Source organism: Ochotona princeps, chromosome 15 (assembly GCF_030435755.1).
Source record: "Ochotona princeps isolate mOchPri1 chromosome 15, mOchPri1.hap1, whole genome shotgun sequence".
Taxonomy (NCBI): Eukaryota; Metazoa; Chordata; class Mammalia; order Lagomorpha; family Ochotonidae; genus Ochotona; species Ochotona princeps.
In genome coordinates this window covers 4,377,213-4,388,402 of record NC_080846.1, presented here as the reverse complement: position 1 = coordinate 4,388,402, position 11,190 = coordinate 4,377,213, and the positions used below count along the sequence as shown (strand labels likewise).

Here is an 11,190-nt window from a genome sequence, read left to right as displayed (position 1 = left end):
GTTGGAGGGACCAAAACCTGTCGGTCATTTTGTTCCTGAAGTTTGGAGATGGACTGGCAAGGAACACTCTTGGAAACAGCCATCATCGAGGCTGCCGATGGCAAGGTACCCCAGGTCACAGTGGCAAAGCTGGGCTGCTACTCCAAGTGGACACAGTGGTGACTGGGCAGCTGCTCCCCTGTATCCTGGAGTCAGGGCAGCATCGTGTTTGGCAATTTGACCCAAGTTCAACTCGTCCCCCTGCAGCTGTCAGAGCTGCTCTCAGCCTGGGGTTCAGTTCCAACACAGAGTGCACCCCACTCTACACAGGGATGTTGTCAACCCATCACACAGATGGAGACACTGAGGGGAACCTGCCTTCAGGTGACACGCTAAGTGGCCTGTTTGTGGTCAGCCCAGTCCCTTGTTCCCACTGCATGCCAGGAAAGACCAGCAGTTAGGTGAACAGAAGGACCAAGTGGGAGGGTAACTGGATGTATCTTATGCCCAAGATCTTAATGCCTGACCTGAAGCCCCATCCCACCCCAGGACTGTGTAGGACCACTGGACACCTGCCGCCTTAGCCCTTCCCCCTATAAGAAGCCAAGCAAGGTGGAGGGAACTAAACCTTTGGTCTGCAGACTGAAGCCTTTAGGCAAAGACCCTATCACCCCCAGATGCACCCCTAGGACCTCAGGTCTCACCTACCACCGATGACCTGGCCCTGCAGAAAAATTCCCTTGCTGGAAGCCCAGCTTGCGTGGCAGTAGGAGTGCAGGAGTGAGCCCAGCCTAGGCAACTTGCTGATTCTCTCACACCCTTACACCCTGCTGCTCCCTGACACACATGCCATGCCTGCTGCAACCTTGAGCAATGTGACAGGGTTTGAAGGGCCAACACATCAAGAGAAGAGATGTTTCTGAGAGCAGGCAGGCTTGCGGGCTGCACTTAGAGAAAAACTCGGGGCCCATCCTGATAGCTTTTATTTATGTGGGAAACCATGTATCATGTTGACTTAACTCGCCTGCAGATCCTCTGTTCACTGACTCATCTGTCCCAGGTAGGAGGTCCGCGCACGTGCCCAGAGGAGGAGGAGGGCAGGACATGTGGCCAGTCACCTTGGGGGCTGTGGGCCTCTGCACGGTGTCCTGCCTTTCAGCTGCCATTCCCAGCCCCCTGGCACTGGTCTGTCTGTCCCCAGTGGACTCCCCCCCCCCCCGACATCCAAACTGGATGCCTTGTGAGCAGCACCTGCCTCTGCCTACCTGGTGTGCAGAGCACCCCAACAGTTCTGGCCTACAGTAACATTCTCTTCCCAAAGTGCACCCCACTACCAGATGACCCCTCACACACAGCCCCCTCCCTGCTGATAACTGATGACAGCAGTTAATCTGGGAAAGCAGGCACCCGGAGAGATGGGTGAGCACAGGGGGAATCTGGAGTCGGCCTCAGCCACCCTAGCCAGCCTTCTGCCAGCTCTCAACTGCCCGCCTTGGGCTCGGCATAAACCTGGCATATGAAGCCGTGGCTCAGTCTGCAGAGGTGAGGGAGGACTCGGGGGCAGCCCCCAAACCACTGCTCAGCCTTCCTGCACTTTCTTCAGAATGAGTTGTGGGTATCCACTCTGGAGGGGGCTCCAGGGTCTGGCGTCTCCCTTCACAGGGTCACCTGGAGCCCTGCTGAGCTCTGGCTCTGTCTTCCCTTGATGAGCCAAATGCGGACTCCCCTCCTCCCCTTGTACCTGCGCCTTCTCCCCCAGCTCTCAAAGTCAGCAGAGCCTGGACCGGCCCCACCCCAAAAGCCTCCACATGCCCCAGTCCCCTAAGCCCTTGATTCTCACAGCACCTCCAAGTCACTTTAACCTGCCCAAGGGTGTGTCCTGGTCTCCCCGAGTCCTGCCCGTGCTGCCTGCCCCCCAGCAGCCACGTCTAGCCTGCTCTCCACTCTCCTGGCCTCCTTCACACAACCGTCTTGCCCAATGGCTGCCATCACACCAAGAAACAGACCAGGCCCCTCTGGCTGCCTGGAGGACTCAGCCCAGCTCTTGGACCTGTTTACAACTTCTTGCTGTCCTATCTGACGCCCTCACTGTCCCACAGCTCTGCCCTGCTCCAGCTTAGCTCTGGGCGGTTACATCAACTGCTGACTGAACCCACTCGGCTGGGTGAGACGGAGTGCCGTATTAACGCCAGGTGGCACTGTAGACGCGTCCTGGGCCATGACCTCCAGTTCAGCCTTCTGTTTCCCTGTAAGGCCTCCTGGGATCTTCTGTGCCCTGCAGTGCTACTAGGTCCCAGCTGACTTGGCCAGTGCCTCCTGCCCTCCAGGGGCTGCTGGTCGACCTGGTCCGGGTGTCCCACAGGAGCGGGGGTTGGCTGAGGGAGCCAGGTGGATAGGCACCCAGCTTGGGGCAGAGGGCTGAGTCCGGCACAGCAAAGCTGAGAGGTGAGGAGTTCTGTAAGTCTTCAACTTGGAGTCTGATCAGAGACTAGCACAGGGGAGGGGGGCAGCATCCTGCTTCTGTCCCAGCACCCCTTCCCCAGCCCCTTTGGCAGCTACATCTGTTCTTGATTTGCATAGGTTTGCACACTTTAACATTCAGACCCCATTCCCAGGAGCTTCCTCCCTAAGGGGTGTGGTGTGGGGCTTTATTTTCACTCCCACCTGCCAGCTGTGGGGAGGCTGTGGACCCCCTGAGGTTGAGGTCACCCTCTGAGGTTGAGGTCACCCAGGGTTTGACCCCAGCCTGGCTCTGCCTTTGCATCAAGCGATACGGTTACTTAGCTGCACAGGCCTGCCCATGGCTTCCTCACCCCAGCCCTCCGAGGTCACAGGGCAAGGTGCACAAAGAGCAAGTAATTCCGCTGAGTTGCCAGCAATGGGATTCTCCTGGCTGTGGTGGGCGTTCTGCCAACACCACTGGGGTGTGGGGGAACCCAGCTCCTGTCCCAGTGTCCCCCGCAGAGGCGGACGGAGCCAGAAGGCCACCAAGTGGGAGGGGGTGCTTAGCTGACCTCAGGGGCTTTTCAGACACTCCATCAGTCCCTCCCTCAACAGGGTCAGGCCCCTTTTCCAGGGGAAAGGTACAAGCAATGCATGCCTGCCTGAGGTCACACAGCGCAGAGGCCCAAGGCAGAGCTGCATCTGACATCTGGGCTGTAAGCCTCAGTTTCCCCATTTGCTGCAAAAGGTTCCTGGACCCGGCCCAACCTCACAGGGCAGCAACCAGGTCACAGCCAAGGCCACTGTGCTCTAATATTGGCAACAAACCTCATTTTCAACCGCCACTTCATCCAGAAGCTCGGTGCAAGGTGGTGACATGTGCTCAGTGTGAGGTCACCCAAGAGGGTCAGTGTGTGACGTTGGTGTCAGACATCCCCTGCTCACACTGCGGTGGGAGCTGGCCCAGCAGCCCGTCTGCTGCCAAACCTGTGTGGGCTGCAACATCCACACTGACTTTAAGATGATGGTAGGTTTTTAACACATACCCACAGCAAGCTTTGGTGACAGCACCAAGTCAAGGGTCCAGGTACTGCTGGAACATGGTCCTGCCTGGGCAAGGCCCTTGCCCTTTCTGGGCCTCAGGCTGTCCCCTAGAGGCCCAGGGTAGCTGGGACCATCTGTTTACCTCGGCAGCCTTTGATTGAATGAGCGGAGACAGCTGGGCCCGGCCTAGCTCCCAGCCAGAGCATGTGAGAGCTGGGGAGGCCTCCTGGCCCTCCTGGGGGAGCTTGCAGGGGGTGCAGGACACTGGGCAGCCGGGTGAGGTGGCATAGAATGACGGGACAGTGAAGGGAGCCAGTCAAGGCCTGAGAGCCTAAAAATAAATCCTGCCAGCTATAGTCTGGTGACATCATGGGGCACAGGATGTCCCTGGCAGGGTCTGGGAGTGGCAGAAACACCAACCTCCCCTCTTTTAGGCCAGGCAGCTGCTTGCACTCGCAGACAGTCAGTGCCTGGTGTGGGGTGCCTCTGTCTCCGCAGCCCAGAGCCTTCCAGTCCCATCAGAGGAGGTCCAAGGGGCTGTGAGCATCCCACCCTGCTGAGATGGGTCAGGCTGCCTGTAGAAACAGCAGGACCAGAGTCAAGTGTTGTAGGGAGAGAGGAGCCACCCCAGGACACGGAGTGGGAGGAAGAGCTGCCGCCTTCCATTCCTCCTTGGGCCCAACACTCTCCCTTCCTCAGGGCTGGGGTGCTCTGGACCCACGCCAGCCGACTCTCCCCAGCAAGTCCAGCCTCATCTCCTCTCACCATAGGATGCCCCCTGTGCCTTAGCCTCACTAAAGCCACGGACATTCCAGGCCTCTGAACAGTCGCACTGACTGTTCCTGTTGCACCTGCTGGGGTACAGGGGAGCCCCAGCACTGAGCCTCCTTGGCTGCTCCCTTCCTGCCCCTCTCCTCAGGCCAACAATTTTTTTAGGCATAAACGAGCTGTTTCATCTCTACATGGTGTCTACACCAGGAAGTTAAGTCCCAGTTTCATCCCTTCCATGCCAAGTCACCTTCCCCAGTCGTGGCGGTCAGGTGCAAACAGGCCCCCTAGGCAGGGTCGCTGGAGCAGACTGGGAGACGGCTGACCAGCTTGTTGTTGTCAGGAGCTGGGTGGGGGGAGTGCCCTGAAGTTGGAACAAGGTCATTCCCTTGCCAAGTCTCCCATTTCTGCTGTAGCTTGAACCTCACAGGCTGCTCTGCCCTCACTGCACTCCCACCTAGTCTTTCCTAACGCCCAAGAAAGCAGAGATAGCCAACCCAGCCTGCTCGTCCTTGTTTGCTCCTATCTCCCAGCCCCCCACAGACGCCTGCCAGGTCCTGTGTGGGAACCCTGGCATCCCACATTTGGGCGCCTGGGATTTGGGTCAGGCTCGGTTCCTGATTCAGATCCTGTTGATATACATCCCGGGATTCCGCAGGTCATGGCTCAATCACGTGGGTCCCCACCATGCAGGTAGGGGACCCTGAAGATGTTTTGCACTCTCTGCTTTTTAACATAATTTGGTGAAATATATTAACCTAGGGAGCACCTACTGGGCTTCTGCCCACCCAGAAGGGCTGCTTAGGGGAGTATGGCATGGAACTCTGGCCTCAGCCTCCCAACCGAGGCCCTCGTCCATGTCTGGCCCAGGTGAAGGAGACACCTGCCCTTCCTCCCCCGCCTCCTTCCCTCCACCCCAAACCGCCAAGGAGAAGCGCCTCCCCTGACTGTGACATCCAGCACTATGGGCTGCGACACCACAACCTCCTTGCTGGCATGTGCCCTGGCCACCCCAGCCCTGAGAGAGCCAGGGCACGGATGAGAATAACAGCGCGTCGTGCAGGCAGAGCCAAGTCAGGAACCCGGCGGCCGAGGGCGGGAGCAGTCCACCGGGCTTCCCAGTAGGTCAGGGCGGAGGTGGGCAAGCACGCGCAGAGGGGCCAAGGGCTCCGGGCCGTGGGGACTCAAACAAGGAAGGTCCGTCTGTCCGACCCGAGGTCCTCTGCACGCCCCACCCGATCGGGTGGAAGGCTTGCCCGGCCGGGCGCGGTGACCTGGTCGGGCCGTCGCCACCACCAGCTGCTGCGACTGGGGCAGCAGGGACTGCGCGAGCAGAGCGGGGCTGGCGGGCGTCACGGGGCGGAGAGCACGGCTCCGCCCTGCAACGGCACGCCCAGCGGCTGCCCTCCCCGGCGCGGACGCAGCCATCCCGCCTCCGCGCCGCTCCTTACGTAACCTCCCCTCCCCCAAGCGCCGCGCAGCAGGCTGCGCAGCCGCAGGCGGTTGGAGCACCTGCACCGGGTGGGGTCGGCAGCACCGATCCGGTCTCAGCCTCCGTGATCCACACTGGCGCCCTGGAAGCGCCTGGGGGTCCCCTGCCATCCCACCTACGTTCTTGCTGGCTGAAACAGACTAGCCAACATCTGTTTACTTTTTGAAACTTTCGTGCTTAATTGATTGAAAAAACAGAGGGAGAGATTTTCTATCCACAAATTCACTCCCCAGTGGCCCAAGCCAGGAGCCCAGATCTTCATTCATGAAGATGGCAGAGGCCCAAACACTTGGGCCATTTTCCCTGCTTTATCAGACTCATACGCAGGAAAAGTGGAGCAGCCAGAACTTGAACTGGTGCCCAGATGGGATGCAACTGCTGCAGATGGTGGTTGGTTGACTCCCTGGGCCACAGCACTGGTGCCTGTTGAAATCTATTTTTATTTTTTATTTGAAAGGCAGATTTATAGAGAAGGGAGACAAAGAAAAAGAGATAAGAGATTTTCCATCCTCTGGTTCACTCCCCAGATGATCGCAATGGCTGGAGCTGAGCCAGGAACCAGGAGCTTCCTCCAGTTCTCCTACTTGGGTGCATGACCCAAGGACTTGGGCCATCCTCCGCGGGCACATTGGCAGGGAGCTGGATGGGAAGTGGAGGAGCCAGGACATGAACCAGCACCCATATGGAATGCTGACTCTTACAGATGGAGGTTAGACTGTTGAGCCACCACACTAACCCACCCCTGCCCCTCCCCTTTTTTTGGTAAGATTTACTTTAACAGTTTGAAAGTCAAGCAGAGTAACAACAGACAAATAGATATACATCCACTTGGTCACTCCTCAGATGACCATAGCAGCTGCGGCTGGGCCAGGCTGAACCCAGGAGCCTGGAAGTGGATCAGCGCACAAGTACATGGGCCAGTACCTGCTACTTTTCCAGGCACATTAGCAGGGAGATGGAATTGAAGCAGAGCATCTGGAATTACAATATGGAATGCTAGCAGCTTAAACCATGACACCAACCTATTTGGAGTGCTTACCAAGAGCAGACTTTGGGGTGTGAGAGACTTGCCCAGGGGCCACCATCCCTGGCCTGGCCCTGGGCTCGGGCTCAGCCTTTTCCTGTTGAAGCCCTGAGGTCCTGGATCCAGCAAGATTGAGGTGTTCTGGGGAATCAAGACTTGGGTGGGAATGTGGGAGTCACCCTCCTGCGTAAATGCCCCAGTCTAGTCACAGCAGCTGCACATGGCAGTGCCAAACTGTATTGCCCTCAATAAATACTTGGTGAATGAATCAGGGCGAATGAATGGACATGTTCCTCCCAGCCCAGCCTGTGCACGCATCTTGGCTCTGGTGCCTGGATCTGCCCTGGGCCTCTGCCATAAGGGTCCTGTCAGAGACCAGGTGGTACACTCAGCTGTGATTCCTCAGGAGCCTTGGTCGCCCTCCTGGTTTAGTCTCGGCCTTCAGGAGCCCTCCAGGGTCCTCTCACATTGCCCTGAGAGGTTCCCTTCCCAGCTTGGGGACCATTTCAGCTTAATGGAACAGTGTGGCTTCAGGCTTATCACTTGGATTTGTTCATTGATATTGTTTAAATAGTTAATTTGAAAGGCACAGTAACAGAGAGAGAGACAGAGAGATCTTCCATCTGTTGGTCTGTCCCTCAAATGGCCAGAATGGTCAGAGCTGGGCCAGGCCAAAGCCAGCAGTCAGGGAGTCCAGCAGGGTCTCCCCGTAGGTAGCAGGGCCTAAGCACTTAAGCTACCCTTTGCTGTTGTTCCAGATGGAGGAGCAGGGAGCAGGGTGGGAAGGGAGTGACTGGGGCTGGCTGCTGCAAAGTGAGATGTGCCCGCCAGGGTTAAGGCCAGGCTGGCACAACCCTGGGCATGCAGAAGACCCATCATGATGTACTTGTGCTTATTAGTTCAAGGCTAACAGCAAACTTGGCATCATTAACATGTTCCCAAACACTTGCCCTGGCTGCATGCCCACAGAGAGAAAGAGGGTTCCATTTCTCAGGTGAAGATCTCAACATCAGAAAGGTTTGTAAAACACCTCATGTCACACAGCCCATCACCAGACCAGCACGTGTGAGGATTTGGAGAACTTAGTTCAAATCACTTTTGGCGATCCCAATCCTGGGGAGACAGAGATGAGATAGGGAGAGAAATGAGACCCTGAAGGAGGCCACACCCCCTGCCTACAGGGAGCTGGCTGAGTCCCGTCCAAGGACAGGTTGTAAGAATAAGCCCACTGCTGGGGTTGGGCTGCTCCTCCGCCCCCACCCTGGCCGTGCCCCGCTGGCCTGCTGCCTTTACCCTCTGCCAGCCACTGATCCCTGTCTGCCAGCCAAGCCATGGAGCAGTCCAGAACATTGTGTCCAGAAAGAGGGCCAAGTAGCCCCCACTCCATGGTGGTGACCTCCCGGCCCGCCCCCACTGGGCCTCTGGCCAAGCCAGCCTGGTCCTAGCACTGGCAGGGGCAGGAGGCCTCAGCTGCCCTTACAAGGGCCAGAGCCTTGGCATCAGCCCTGCCTGCCTTGCTCAGACAGAGCCATGCCTCAGCTGTGCCCCTGCACCAGTCCTGTGCCCTTGTTCCAGAGGCCACACCAAGAGCCAAGGATCCCGCAACACACACACACACACACACACACACACACACACACACACACAGAGAGCTGGCAGGGCCCCAGGGAGACTTGCTCTCCTGCCCTTGGCCTTTTTGCTCTGAGTGTCCTGAAATGTGAGTGGGGCCACCAAGAGGAGGGGCTCCTGGGGACACACAGAGCACAGGTTTGCCGCCCACTCTCCAGGCAGGACAGCTGAGCTGTAGAGGTGGGGTCTGTGCCAAACCACACAGGGGTAAGTTGAGGCCCATGGAATGGGCTAGGAAGGGGCTGATGGGGCCAGGAACAAGTGGGGGGCATCTCACAGTTCACACAAGAGACACCATTGCTATGTGCAGTCCACGGGTACATCCCCTGCCCATGTGCCCCTGTTGTGTGACTTCTGTGAGCACACTACACGTGACTCACCTTCTGGCTGCTTGATCATGTTTGTTGTTGGCCCTGTCCACTAGAAACTGGAGGTCCAGCCAAGTCAGGGCCTTCGTCTTGCTCTGCCGCCTCTGGGGTACACAGCTCAGAGTAGGAGTTGAGAAATACATGTACTTTTAAATATTTATTTATTTTATTGGAAAAACAGATTTAGAGAGAAGGAGAGACAGAGATATCTTCCATCTGCTCGTTCACCAACCAAATGGCCACAGTGGCTGGAGTTGAACTGAACCAAATCCAGCAGCCAGGAGCCTCTTCCGGGTCTCCCACATGGATGCAGGATTCCAAACACTTGAGCCATCCACTACTGCCTTCCCAGGCCACAAGCAGGGAGCTGGATCAGAAGTGGAGCGGGGGAGACTCAAACAGGTGCCCTGGTGGAATGCCAGCACCACGGGTAGAAGTTAGCCTACAGGCATTGACCCCTGCGCTTGCTCCTTTTTGCTTGCTTATTTGTATTTGTTTTTTAAACAGCTTTATTAAAGAATCATGGACAAACAATATGCTATACCTGCTGAAAAATCATAGAGATAAATATTTCCAGCATTTATTCAAAATTTATTTATAGGATGTGGATATCCCAAGCAAGCAGCTTAGCCACTCTGTCACAGTTGCCTGCCACATGGCTTGGCTAACTTGGGCATTTATGTACTTGTGAAAATATCACCACAATTAGGGCAATAAAAACAAGGGATCTGCAAAAAGGTGTGTGGAGGGGTCTGGCACCGTGGCCTAGCGGCTAAAGTCCTTGCCTTATATGTGCTGGGATCCTATATGGGTGCCAGTTCAAATACTGGCGGCCCTGCTTCCCATCCAGCTCCCTGCTTGTGGCCTGAGAAAGCAGTCGAGGACGGCCCAAAGCCTTGGGTCCCTGCACCCGCATGGGAGACCTGGAAGAAGCTCCTGGCTCCTGATTTTGGATCAGCTCAGCTCTGGCCATTGTGGCCACTTGGGGAGTGAGCCATCGGATAAAAGATCTTCCTGTCTCTCTTCCTCTATGTATATCTGACTTTCCAATAAAAATAAAATAAATCTTTAAACAATGTGGAAAATCTGTTATCATTTGAAAACCTATGCATGTATTTCAACCAAAGCTCTGCTTATTTGAAAGGCAAAGGGGAGAGAGAGAGAGAAACGAGAGAGATGAAGAGTGCCCTTCTACTGGCTCACTCTCCAAACGCCCTCAACTGCTGAGACCAGGCCACAGCTGACCCAGGTCTCCCTTGTGGGTGGCCAGGGGCCAGGCCACAGCTGACCCAGGTCTCCCTTGTGGGTGGCCAGAGGCCAGGCCACAGCTGACCCAGTTCTTTTGGGCGGGCAGCAGAGGACAGCCCACGTAGTCAGGCCTCTGCTGACTACGCAAGAGATAAGAACAGAATTCCTGGTTCCTGTTCCAGCCTGGCCCAGACCATTGGTGGAATGAACCAGTGAACAGGAGATTTTTCTGTATTTCTCCATGTCCTGTGTGGTTCTGTATTTCAAATAAAAATAAATTTGTAAGTCTATATTCTAAAGGCAGAGAGACAAGAGACACAGGAGTGGCCTGCAACCCCAATGCTTGCAGCAACCAGAGCGGTGGGGACTTAGTGGTGGGGTTTCCCACACTGGGGGTGGGAACTCAAGTTGTAGGGCCACAGTCAGCTGCCCAGCCTCAGGAGCTGGATGGCAGGAGCCAAAACGCAGGTTGGGAACTGGGCACTGTGAAGTTGGATGCGGTAGCCCGCATGACAGCTCTGCACCCAGTGAGCAGGACGCCCAACCTTTGACAGAAGTTCTTGACTTGGACAAAGTCCAGTTTATCAGGTTTTTCTTTTATGCATCACGCGGTTGGAGTCATTTCTAAGAGTCTTTGTGTAATCTAAGATCACAAAGATTTTCTCTTTTTCTTTCTGCCTTCTGGATGTGTCTGGGACTATTTTTTTTTTAAGATTTATTTTTTAAAAAGATTTATTTTATTTGTTTGAAAGAGTTGCACACACACATACACATCTCCCATCTGCTGCTTCACACTCCAAATGGCTACAACAGCTGGCCAGCCCTGGGCCAGACTTAAGCAGAGAACCAAGAACTCCATGTAGGGCTCCCACATGGGGAGCAGGGGCCCAGGCACCTGGCCGGTCCTCTGCTGCTTTCCCAGGCACAATGATAGGTAGCTGAATTAGAAGTGGGGCAGCCGTGTACAGGGGATGTCTGTGTTGCACACAGAGGCTTCACGTGATGTGCCGGCCCCTCTGTAGCTTCCTAAGGAGCCAGCTGCACTTCATCCGATCACTCCTCCTCCTCCCCTACTGCAAGGCTCAGGAATCATCTGGGCAGGTCACCCCGCAGCACCTGCCCCTGCACCAGGTCATGAGCTGCTGCCCTGTCCCTCATGCTCTGCTTCCACCCACCCTCCTGAAGATCTGGGCTTC

General features: G+C 56.1%; 1 protein-coding gene across 1 annotated transcript in view; it reads right to left on the bottom strand.

Moving 5' to 3' along the window:
* TOB2 (transducer of ERBB2, 2) overlaps positions 1–11,190 on the bottom strand; it is a 160,626-nt gene that overhangs the window by 136,177 nt on the left and 13,259 nt on the right. The gene's annotated exons all lie outside the window — the stretch shown is intronic.